The 12,938-nt window shown below is 38.8% G+C and overlaps 1 pseudogene; it reads left to right on the top strand.

Annotated features, from left to right (window-relative positions):
• The first annotated feature begins 7,874 nt into the window (after nt 1-7,874).
• LOC111742709 lies at nt 7,875-7,994 on the top strand (annotated as a pseudogene).
• The last annotated feature ends 4,944 nt before the right edge of the window (nt 7,995-12,938 follow it).

Here is a 12,938-nt window from a genome sequence, read left to right as displayed (position 1 = left end):
ACATTGGAAAAACAAAGTAGTTGTTTTGCTTCTTTTTTCCTGTCTACTTTTTTTTTTAGTGCTACTTGAATCTTTATAAGATAAAAATCTGAGTATTGATAAAGACTTTTCTTGGTGAGGATAATGACAATAAAGTAGTAAAAAAGCTAGTATTTTTGGTAGAAAGAAGGGACCAAGAGTAATCTTATTTAGCTTTCTAAGCAGATCTGGGTCCTGAGCCGCCAGTCATACTCCTTTGTCCTAGGCACCTTAGCAGGCCTGAAGGTAAAGGTGGTTTTTTTTCTCAAATTTGTTGGTACACAAGCGTTGGTCCCAGTGCAACTTGGAGTTTCTCACAGTTGGTGCAGCTCTGAGTACTCACTCAGAGCCAGACCTGATCAATATTTGCCTGATATAAGGTGGCTAGCACTTTAGAAATATACAGGTCCACTTGATTTATACCTAAGAGTGTAACACCATCAGCGTTGTTGGTAAATGATAATTTTGGTTATAGAGAAAACTTTACATACCTGTTCCCCTCCCTAAGCTCTTCATAGAAACGCATGAATGTGGCTGCTAGTTTATGGAGTGGGGAATATCCATTAGTCTCTGGTGGCTTGAGCTAACATAAATGATTCCTTAGAGCAGTGAGATGGAAAACTAGAAATCTAACTAGCTGTATGGCAGGCAAAGACTAGACTTCCTCTTATAATTAACGTGCAAGATGGGAGCATTGCTCCTTGTGAGGCTTGATGGCCTCTCTGCCTCAAGTACTTTACTGGGTATGAATGATATCTGCTTGTTTATCTGGAACTCTGAATGTTTGCCTTTGTCTTATCTTTACACCTCATTGCTCCTCCCTCTCCTTTTCAAATCTCATTTAAAAGGTATTTAGATATTTTCTCCCTGCCAATCTGTCTTAATTTTACTCTGCCTCTCTTGATGGCCTTGTGATTCCAATGTCTAACATTATTTTTTTTTCAGGGTGTTTGCTAATCTTCTTCAACTCAAATGTATATTTGGCTTATGAAGCTCAGACTAATACACATGAAAATATAGTTGTCTAGATTAGTGCAGGACAGTAAATAATTTCTAAAATATAAGTCGGTCACTTGTAAAATAGTATTAACTCAGCCACTAATAGTTTCATAAGCCAAATTATCATTAGTACAGTGTGCCAAAACACTTATTATTTTGAGACTATAGATTAAAATATACAGATGTTCTGAAATAAAATTATTCTTTTAAGAGAGTGGTCCTTCTTTTTTTTTTTTTTTTTTACAGTCAGGCATTCTAGCCAGAAGGGGGTGGGCACTAATGAGTTTCTGAAGATTCTAGGTGGGTTGGTAGTTACTGAGAAGTGTGGAAATGAGTTTAGAAAGTTCCGACCAGAATTTCCTGCCGTTAAATTGAAGGGACTGTATTGCAATGGTGCCTGCCAAAATTTAAATCTCTTGTAGCTTCTGCACATTTGCTCTTCCTTGTTGAAGAAGCTGAAGGCCAGAGGACCAGGTAGAGATGTTAACCACCTGTGGTCCCACTGTGATAGCCTGCTGAAATGTGTAAGGGTTAAAGGATAATTAAAACCTGAAACTGGACAAAGGAAGTCTATACCTTAGGCCTAGTTTCTAGAACCCCTAACCGCATTCTGTTAATCAGGAAACTTGTAACAATGAGCTCATACGCTAACTGCCAATTTTAGCCTGTGTAACCCTGCTTGCTTGTGTGGCATGAAAAATAATTAATTATATATAAGCTGAAAATTACTGTTTGGCCATCACCCATGGGAACACTGGCTATTGCCCATGGGAACATAGGCAATCACCCATAGGAACATAACATTCTAACAACAAGCTTTCTGCTTCTGTACTCCCCGCTTGCACACTTGACCAGTGGGTTGACAGGTAGTGAATAGGAGAGAAATAGACCTTTGTGTTTAAGATAGAATGAAGAATGGGATTTAGGGCTTAACAACCTTGTATCTTGGCATTTCGGGGCTGCTCCTTTGTACAGGACAGCCGCCGGCTAATAAACAGCCTTTGAGAGCATACTTGGTTTGGTCTATTCTATACAGGCCACAACACCACCCCTACTGTCTCTAGCTTAAGGACATTGGAAAGGTTGGCGATCAAACTTTGAGTTAGCTTTACCAAATGTATGCTTTCTACTGGATCAAGACTGAGGTCAATTAATTAGTTTTAGTTGACTTAATGGGGTCCCTTGTCCTTAGCACCTAACTCCACTCATGAAGTTAAATAGAAACACTGACTAGATCTGGTCCAATACCACCGGGAGGTACTGTTCTAAAGAATCAGATTTTGCCTAAATCTCCGACTCTCGAGCATCAGCTGCTTTTTTCAAAGACCTGTTATTCCTTGAGCTAGTCTTTGCTTGCTAGTAGTGGGCTAGCTAAATCTTTCAAGTATTGGATAGGTAATCCAGACAAAGAAGTGGAGGCGTATGTCTTTCTCTGCTGTGAGTGGGTTGAGCATCTCAGTTTCTGGGCTACCTTCAAAGTTTGTGAATGCCAACATGTTTGTCTGTATTATTCTTGGCAATATTGGTCCTGGATAGACTTTTCTTGGATGGATGCTGCACTGCAGGAAATAAGGGTTTCTGGCCAATGTGGTATCATTCCAAGGAGCTCTGCCTTCCAGAAAGAGGCTTTCTGTGAAATACACCGGGCCACTGCTTTGAGAGACGTCAACCAGCATCTCAAGGAACCAGCTGTGACCAAGTGGCTGGAGGCACAGCTCTAAGGGTAGCTGAGAAAGCCCAGTAGATTTTCCTTCATACCCACACTATTTGCAAAGGCATTTCAGAACTTAAGATCTGAGAGCTTGTCTATCAGTTTTCTCCAGGGAAAGAAAGCACAGCTTTAATTTATGTTTGCTTCAAAGTGTTATTTATGTGATGCATAGGTTTTCTCTTTTAGATTTTTGTGGGAGACCTAAGGCATAGGATTTAATTTGCTTACTTGCAGTGGGTCTTTTGGTCAACATTTCGATGTCTGCAGTGTGAAAACAGAAGTACGTAAAATTTTCCTCTGCCTCAGTGTTAGAGCGTTTTGTGCTTTTAATAAGTTATTCACCCATTGGTACCTGGGCCTCTTCAGAAAGTGGAAGGTCACTTTGCTCACAGCAACAGCATGAGGGCTAATTTTTTTCAAAGAATCTGATTGGTAGGCCATAGGTTCTTTTTCATGCTGCTTCATCTGGGGTATTTTTTCTTGTTCAGAATAAGCTTTCGTTAAAACGATTTCCCAATAGTCCGTCTTGTCTTCTCAGAGTATCTTTCAGTTCAGTGCCCTCGATGATGATGAGTATGCCTAGATGTAAAAGCTTTTGGCTGAGGCTGAATAAGCTCACTCTAAGACAGATGTTCGGTCTGTAGAAATGTAATAGAAAATCCACTCAGTGTCTCATCAGCCCCAGGTTGATGATGTGATTCAACTTCAGGTGCTTTGTCTCCAGTGTAAACTTTTTCATCTATTTCTTTGAAGATGAAATGATGGTTTCAAATTGGATTTAGGATGCTGATGGAAACCAGTGCCTACCTCATTGCTCCTGGTGGCCTGCACACTTGTCATTCTTGTCAGCCAGAGAAAAGGCTACATTTTACCTTCTTAAGCCTTTTTTTATTTCAAGTTTCCTTTCTAGCCAATATTGCTTCCCTTTCCTTAAGGTGCACAGTCCTAAATCCTTTAGTTGCTGTGATAGGTTATGCTTATCCCCGAACTCATCCTTCCTTCTTTCCTTCCTTTCCCTCCCACCTGCCCCATTGTGTTCCGATGGGAGGATCTCAGGTGCATCTGATCATCATCTACATTTTCAATGCAAATTACCAGGAGCATTGTTTTAAAATGCTTCTTCTCTAGGTCTACCCAGTGTGATGGATGTTTCACATAGGTAGGAGCAAAGTTGATGTGAGTTAATGTGCACAGGTGTATTTACACTAATTGTTAAAATATTGAAATATGTCTGAACTGGTCAGTAAGTGGCTGCTTTCTTGAGACCCTGTCTTCCTTGGTTCCTCTCTTGGAACCCTCTGCCTAGGGGCCTTTCAGACCCCTCCCCTGGGCAATGGATCCAAGAATCCATTCTGTTCACCTACTGCCCATGCCAACCAGTTATAAATATTTTGAGCATTGCCCCCGGTTATGAGTCAAATCAAATTTATTGGCAGAGCTTTTCAGACCTTAATGTGTATACCTTTTCTGGAGAGAGACTAAAATTTTCTGTTGAGAAGGTTGACTTCTAGGATTAGGTATTAATAACCTTCTGGGATTGACGGTGAATGTCATTTTACAAAATTAAACATTGTATTCGCGTAAATCCAATTGTAGCTTAAAACATTTTCTCACACCTAGGCTAAAGTCTTCATGGTTTGCTTGATATTGTTCCGTCAACCCTCTTCCCAAGACAGTACTTGGAGCCAACTTGCCTTTTGAAGTTTTGGGCAGCGGGAGGTTGTACGTTTAAAAATAGTCTTCTCCATGTCATTAAGTAAAAGTTTGAATCTTCCTGAGTGATTTTCAGAAAGCTTTTTAGTTATCACCTCTTTGTTTTGTGGTTTGGCAGGAGGAGATATGCACTTAACCAGCTTCCAAGAATTAAGATTTGCCTTTTCAAGTAAAAAAGAAATTTGTCCTCTGTTTGGCATTTAAATAAATGTGATTCAATTTGCACTGTACACATAAGCTCTAGAGTTACATTTCAGAAACCTGCAAACAAATGGAATGAAGTCGCTTTTGTGTGTCAATATGTGGTTTTATGGATAGAAATGGATGGGCACGTGCCCGTTGCAGGCCCATTCGTTCCTCTCATGTTTGAAAGCTTCACTCCAAAATGCCTTTAATGGAAGATGTTTGTGTAATATAGAGGTGGCTGTTCACTGTACCATCACTGATGTGCTGCATTTTGACCAAATGACTAACTTTGCAAATAGACTGTTTATGTCGAGTAGGAGTAAAGCTTCTCCACCGAAGTGCATTTTTAATGATCTACTTTAAGAGTAAGTGGGTTTCGAAGTAGCTGCCCAGGAGTCTGATTGGCTGGCACCAATGCTACTTCCCATAATTACCCAATAAACCATAAGGGCTTTGTTGGCACATTTATTCATGCCTGTCATGTCAGACCAGCTGCCACCCAGCATCCTAAGTCCACTTCTAGTGTCCTCTTTAAAATCTTTGTGGAGAAATTTGGTGCTTACATACCTTTGAAAAATCTTTGTGGAGAAATTTGGTATCCATGCACTGCAAATTTCATGATGTAATATTGTTCTGTTTTTAAAAAAATGTTAATGTTTTCCCTAAATAGCTAAAATTATGAAAATCATGCTCTGGACTAAGCTGTTATACCGAGTCTTAAAAAATGTTTCACTTCTTAGTACATTTAGGATACGCACTAAAAAATGTAGATGTAATCTAACCTAAAAGATGCAAATTGTAAACTCCATCTTTAAACCAGCTCTTGAAACTTGTGGAAACAATGCACTTAAAAAATTAAAGGAATAAAAAAGAAATTTAAATTGTACCCTGGAGGGAAAAAGTAACCCGCTCAGTTTCTATGGTTAAAAAAAAAAGAAGAAACTAATGTGAAATAGAGCTCAGAAAAGCTTCCTGCACGCTAAGTATAATCATAATATTTTCTAATTTCTATATGAAGTATTTCAACTGTATTGAAACTATAGCAAATACAGTACATTTAGAGGAAAAACATTTCATTTCATGGGAGTGTAGAGATTTTGGATCTTTCGTTTCTATCTTCAGATCTTTCTACTAAGATCTCAGTTGTGTTTTTTTTATTGACCAGAGGGTGAGTAAGTGGCAATCTGCGGGCTCTGCCATTTGTTGTTGAATCCGGAGTAATTCGACTCATTTTCTCAGACTACTGTAGCACTCTCCACATTATCACATAATTAAGTGGAGCATGGGAAGAGTGACATACCAAATAAAGAATGTGGACATACACTGAGAGGCTAAAAGAATCCAGCTCTTACAATGGCGGTCTAGACCTTCCAGAAAAGAATAGCTTCCCTTTCAAGAAACTATTATAGAGTGACTCTGTATCAGTGTAAAAGAAAAACCCAGTATTTCTCCAGCGGAATTTCGGCTCTATTGGGGATGAGAATGTTGGCAATGGGCTAACATGAAATAGAAGAAATTAAATGCACTTGACAGTAATTGACTGAAGAAAATTCAGGAGATGCGATAGCAGCAGAGCACAACAAAATAACACAATTAAGGACGCATTAGCCATATGTCTGTGTTACACTGAGAACACGGCAATATAAATGACCAGGTGACGACCTTCACCCCACACTGGAAGGTGGATGACAAAGTCCACGTTGGTTTGGAAACTAAAGGTAGAAAAAGAGATTAAAAACAAGTGCAGGAATGGCAGTGGTCTGCAGCTTGGAGCTGATAAGGACTTGATAAATAAAGGTTTATTAGGATTCAATACTGGAAAATGTTGTGTCAGTATATTCTATGGATTAAGTGAAATTAGAAATAGTTTTTGTTAGATCTCAGCATGATCCCTTGCAATCCGTACTTTCTGTCGGCAGATATTTATTTATATGTGGCACATGTTAAGACGTCGGAATAAGCCTGTCCTTAGTGTTTGAGGATAAATACACTTCCGCTGCCACTCATCTTGTGCACGCTGCAGTTAGAGCTCTGGCCAAATGGTTCTGCAGTTGATGGTTTACATGTCTTTCTCCTACAAGGAGAAAGATCTTCTCTTAGGCGGGCAGTGTGTCCTCAGAATCTAGCTTGTGCCACGCACAAGGTGGTTGGTCATTCAATAAATAAACAGTCACTGAACGAATGGTTCTTAACACGAATTCAGTTGTGAGTCTGGGTGTGTCTGAAGGCTGATGGCTGGCTCTTTAGGAGCCTCACAGGCGTTTTGTTTCTTTTTTTAAATGGGCTTCTTATAAGGTGGGGCTTGATCTTAATGCTGCATGGTTTCGTCATTTTCATTCTATGGTTGTTGCCAAACTATGCATGCAGCTAAAGTAAATATGTGGTATAAAGAGGTAAAGGAAGGGGGGAAGCAGTTTAATTTTAAGAAATTCAGTTTCAAAATGTTCTATTAGTAGTGGCAGGGTGAAGAACTTAATTGATGCTACTTACATTCCATCAATTCAGACTTTTGCTCTAGCTCATCCATCCCTTGAACATTGTCCTGGATGACTGAAGGGAAGTTTCTAGGTCATCAAGTTGTAATGAAATTCTGATTTAGGACATTACTCTGGATGTAACTACCTTGTAAGGACTATGCCTCAGATGTCACTCATCTTCATGGCTTTCCTGACTTCACCAGCCAAGCTCAGCCCCCAGTACCTGGCAGTAGTTCGCCTGGCAAGCTCATATTGATCACCTAACCCATCATTCTTCTTTGCTGTGTGCTGTAATCCAGCAATCTGGAATCTTGCTCCAGGTTCCCAGCCCTAGACGGATCCTATTCTTCACCTTTTAACTTCTGGTCAATATATTGACATATTTTTGATCAATTACTATATTGTTTTCTCATTTATCAGCATAAATTCTTACTCCTCTGCTCATATCAGAACAATTAGCAGCTGAACGTAGCCCCGTTGCCAAGGTCCTGGTTCTGGTGCAATGATGATGATGATGATGATGATGATGATGATGATGATGATAATGATGATAATGATGATGATGATGATGATGATACCACCACCACCACCACTACCACCACCACCACCACCACCTTTTTTCTCCCTTATTTTTCTCATTTCTTTTTAGGACAAAAGCACTCATTAAGTTCTATTAGAATAAAAATACAGAAGTTTTCTCTTAGTCTCTTTACCCAGGAGGGACTGGAGAAAGGAATGTCACCACTTAGAATCTATTTCAAGAAAAAGAAGCCTACGGCCATGCTACCCTGACACAGGCCTGATCCTGTCTGATCTTGGGAGCTAAGCAGGGTCGGGCCAGGTTAGTACTTGGATGGGAGACCATCCAGGAAGACCAGGTGCTGTAGGCATAATAAGTAAAAAAAATAAGGGATTGTAAGCTGACAAGGTCCTTGCAATCTGTGAGGTCAACCAAGGGTTGCCTCTCCTAAAAAAAAAAAGTGCATTTTTAATGATCTCATTGTCCTTGTGACTACTTAGGATCTTTCCGCTGTCTGGCAGCACTCTCTGGTATTGAATTTCAGCATTGGATATCAGTTTCTGTTTCATGTATAGATTTCTAGGTAGGCTGCTGCTTTTGGTTTTTAGTTCCTGAAGTTAGGTTAAAATAAATACTGGAGATCAAAAGGAATAAAAAAGCTATTTTCCTTGTCCGTTTTCCCCACATAACTTCAAGTCCATGGAGGCCAGGTATGGGGGTGAATTGGAAAAACCTACAGTTCTCCTGTGTCTTTCTCTTTTGCTTTCACACAGAACAATTCACTGTGACACTTCTGGTCACCAAATGTGCTGGTTATTGTCCCATATTAAGCAATTCCAAGATACTAGGTGGGTGTTCTATAATTTAACTCAATTCTGATGTTTTCTACCTGGAGATAGCATCAGATTCCACAGCTTAAGGGCTCAGTCACACAAGATCGCGCCCCTTGCCCCACTTCAGATGCCAATCACAAGTAGTAGGTCCCCAGGTTACCGACAACTTCTGTCCAACTTGGCTGCCAATTAGAGGTTGCCATGACCTTCTCCCCTTTGGATTTGATTATATGCTAGAGTGGCTCATAGAACTCAGGGAAACACTTACGTTTACCAGTTTATTAAAGGACATGATAAAGGATACAGATGAACAGTCACATAAAGAGATACATAGCTGAGTAATATTCCATCGTGTATATGTACCACCTCTTCTTAATCCATTCACCCATCGATGGACTTCCAGGTTGCATCCATATCTTGGCTTTTGTAAATAATTCTGCAATGAACATATGAATTCACATGTCCCTTCAAAGTAGTGTTTTGAATTTCTTTGGATAAATATCCAGCAGGGGAATTACTGGGTCTTTTCTTTGTCTCTTGTTATAGCCTTTGTTTTGAAATCTATTTTGTCTGGTTTAAGTATTGCTACCCCGGCTTTTTGTTTGTTTGTTTCCATTTTCATGAAATATCTTTTTCCATCCTTTTACTTTCAGTCTGTGTATGTCTTTGGATCCGAAGTGAGTCTCTTGTAGGTAGCATTTGTAAAGGTCTCGTTTTCTTATTCATTTAGCCGCCCTATCTTTTGATTGGAGCATTTAATCAATTTACATTTAAAGTAATTGTTGATAAAGAAAAGGTGGTACATATATACAATGGAATATTACTCAGTCATAAAAAAGAATGCAGTCTTGCCATCTGCAACAACATGGATGGATTTAGAGGGTATTATGCTGAGTGGAGTAAGTCAGATAGAAAGACAGGTGCCATATAATTTCACTTATATGTGGAATCTAAAAAACAAAATAGATAAATAAAACAGAAACAAACTTGTAGATGCAGAGAACATTTTGATGGTTGCCAGATAGAAGTGAGATTGGGGAGTGGGTGAAACAGGGAAAGGGATTAAGAAGGACAAATTAGTAGTTAGAAAATAGTTATGGGGATGTAAAATACATGAGGAATATAGTTAGTAATATTGTAATAACCGTATATGGTGTCAGGACCAGATTTATCAGGGTAATCACTTTATAAATTATATAAATGTGTAATCACTATGTTGTATACCTGAAACTAATATAAGAGTATATGCCAACTATAATTAAGAAACAAAAAATTATTATAAAAAAGAGAATTATTATAAAAAAATTATTATAAAAAAGAGCAAGGTCTGGGAGGGTCCCAAGCCCAGCAGGTTCTGTCCCTATGGAGTTGGAGTGCCTCGCCCTTCTGGTATATGGAAGTGTTCACCAACCTGGAAGCTCTGCAAACCCCATACTTTTGGGATTTTTATGGAGGCTTCCTCATGGAGGCATGATCAGCTAGTAACTCCACTTCTAGCCTCTCTCCCCAATCCAGAGAAGTGAGGGGTGGGACTGAACATTCCAAGCTTCTAATCATGGCTTAGTCTTTCCGGTGACCATCCCCCATCCAGGAGTCCACCCAGAGTCACCTCATTAGAACAAAAAATGCTCCCAGTGCTCTTAGGAATTTACAAGTGTTTTAGGAACCCGGTGTCCAGGATGAGGTCAAAGGTCAAATACTAGAGCAAGAGATGCTCTCAGTGCTCTTATCACTTAGGAAATCACAAGGGCTTTAGGAACTCTGTGCCAGGAACCCAGGGCAAAGACCAATACATGCGTTTTTCTATTATTTCACAGAGGAGTGGGTGTGAAAGACAGTAATAGTAAGTCCACATGATTTACTCTGGTTGGAGTGTGGCTGAGAATTTGGGCTACTTTTCAACTGGGTGTGTAGAAAGGCTGATCTGTTGTCTCAGACTGAAGACCAGGGTGAGGTAATTACACCTGCGTGGTCTACAACCCTGGGATGTGATCTGCCACTCATGCGAGGCTGGAAGGGGATCTGCTGTGCGTTTGTCCCAGCTCTTGTCCATCTACACAAAATATCTTTCCTAACTAAATTAAGTCTGGGTTAATGAATGAAAATTGATTCTCGTTTTGTGCTGAATGTAAGGGTTTGAAAGTAGAATTTCATATATAGTAGAGGAGTTTAATTTTTCTACTAACTTACACTTCATATAAATGTATATATATTATATATTTTGCCTCTGAAAGAATTCAGGCCAGATTGGGGCATTCTGATGCTTAGAATTTATCCATTAAATTAGGGGGAAGGGTTGTACAGCATTCTGTAGAAGCAGCACTGATGTATCACTCTTGAAAGGTGTTAATTTGGTTCTCCAGTTCTGATTTGTTTAGTAGAACATATTAATTGCTTGGTGGACAGAACTAAACCATTTTAGGCTTCAAAAAATTGGAAGCTCTGAAAATAAATAGCTTGATCGTCGCCGAACATTTATTCTGATTACAACAGCTTATTCGATCAAAGACAGTGTAAGTTTATTCTCAGAATTCTTAACAATTGCTTTGAAAATGGAATTTAATATTGATAGAGTGGTTCAAATGAAGAAAAGTTTCCTTCAACAGCTAAATCAAAATGGTAGGAATGAAAATATTGTCACTCTCCTCTTAAAAGCATTATCACATGAAAGTGTAACAGTCAGGAAGAAGGAAGATGTTTTGGCTCAAACGGACTATACTTGGACTGAATATTAAAATGATTAATTCTTAATATTGACACCTGCCATTTGCTGAGTTTTTATTTGGCACCTTGCAAGTCTTTATGTGCATTAACTCGTTTAATTCCCATAAGGCTCACCTACAGAGATAATATTATTTTCATAATACAAGTGAAGGTACTACAGGCCCTGCAGGGAGGTGTGCCTTGCCAAATGTCAAATATAGCCAGTGGCAGGTCCTTCTGACTCCCAAACCTGTACTTTCAGCTCCTTCACCTCCCCATCTTTCTTCCTCCACTTTCCCAGATCTCTCTGACTCACTGTTTAATATAAGAATACAATTTCTGTCATCTCACATTCTTTTGACAAAATTTTAAAATAAAAGTATTAGCAGAAATATAAGCAATGGTTCTATATCTTTTTTTCAGCTTTACCGAGGTATAATCGACAAATAAAATTGTTATGTATTTCAAGTGTACATGATGATTTACATTGTGAAGGGATTCCCACCATCAAGTTAATTAACACATCCATCACCTCACATATTTCCTTGTTTATTGGTGAGAACACTTAAATTCTACTCTCCGCAAATTTTAATTATGCAGCACAATATTATCCACTATAGTCACCATATTAGACCCTCAGATAACTGGAAGTTTGTACCTTTCACCAACCTCCCCAGCACCTGGTAACCGCCATTCTCTTCTCTATTTCTGTGAGTCTGACTTTTTAAAAATTTTATTTTAGATTCCATGTATAAGTGATAACATGAGTTTGTCTTTCTGGCTTATTTCACTGAGTGTGATGTCCTCCACATTCATCCATGCTGCAAATGGCAAGATTTCCTTATTTTTAAACATTGAATCATATTCCATTGTGTGTGTGTATCACATTTTCTTTATTCATTCATCTGTCTGCAAATACTCAGGTTGTCTCCTTGCCTTGGCTGTAGTAAATAACACTGCAGTGAAAACGGGAGCACCAACATCGCATATCTCTTTGAGAAAGTCATTTTGTTTCCTGGTATATTTTGCATATTAACCCCTTATTGGATATGTGGTTTACAAATATTTCCTCCCATTATTCATTTTGTTGATGATTTCCTCTGCTGTGCTTGATGTAGTTCTACTTGTTTATTTTTGCTTTTGTTGCCTCGCCTCTGATGTCAAATCCCTAAAATCTAGGGGCTTCAATGTTATTCTTTTGCATAGGGCTATTCAGCTTTCCTAATACAATTGATTGAAGAGACTATTGTATAGTAGAGTATCTTGGTTGGCAGTTTCTGTCTTTCAGTACTTAATATTTCCTTCCACTCTCATCTCACCTCCAAAGTTTCTGCTGAAAAATCTACTGTGGGTTCCCTTGTTTGTAACAAGTTGCTTTTCTCCTACTGCTTTTAAGATTTTTTTTGATCATTTAATTATAATGTGTCTCAGTGCGGGTCTCTGGATTTATCTTTTTTTGGTACTCTTTGGGTTCCTCGCTCTGGATGGCTATTTCTTTTTTCCAGTTAAAGAAGTTTACAGCCATTTTTTATTTGAATAAGCTTTCTGTCCCTTTCTCTCTCTTCTCCTTCTGGGACCCCTATACTGTATATATTTGTCTGTCTGATGATGTCTCGTAAGTCCCTTAAGCTATCTTCAGTCTTTTTCATTCTTTTTAATTTTGCTACTCAGATGGAATGAATTCCATTGCCTTGTTTTTGAGTCCACTAATCCTTTCTTCTGCTTGTTTTAGTCTACTGTAGAACCCCTCTATTGAATGTTTGTGTTCAGTTATTATA

Source organism: Pteropus vampyrus, unplaced genomic scaffold (assembly GCF_000151845.1).
Source record: "Pteropus vampyrus isolate Shadow unplaced genomic scaffold, Pvam_2.0 Scaffold99, whole genome shotgun sequence".
Classification (NCBI taxonomy): Eukaryota; Metazoa; Chordata; class Mammalia; order Chiroptera; family Pteropodidae; genus Pteropus; species Pteropus vampyrus.
This window is presented reverse-complemented; position numbering and strand designations above follow the sequence as displayed.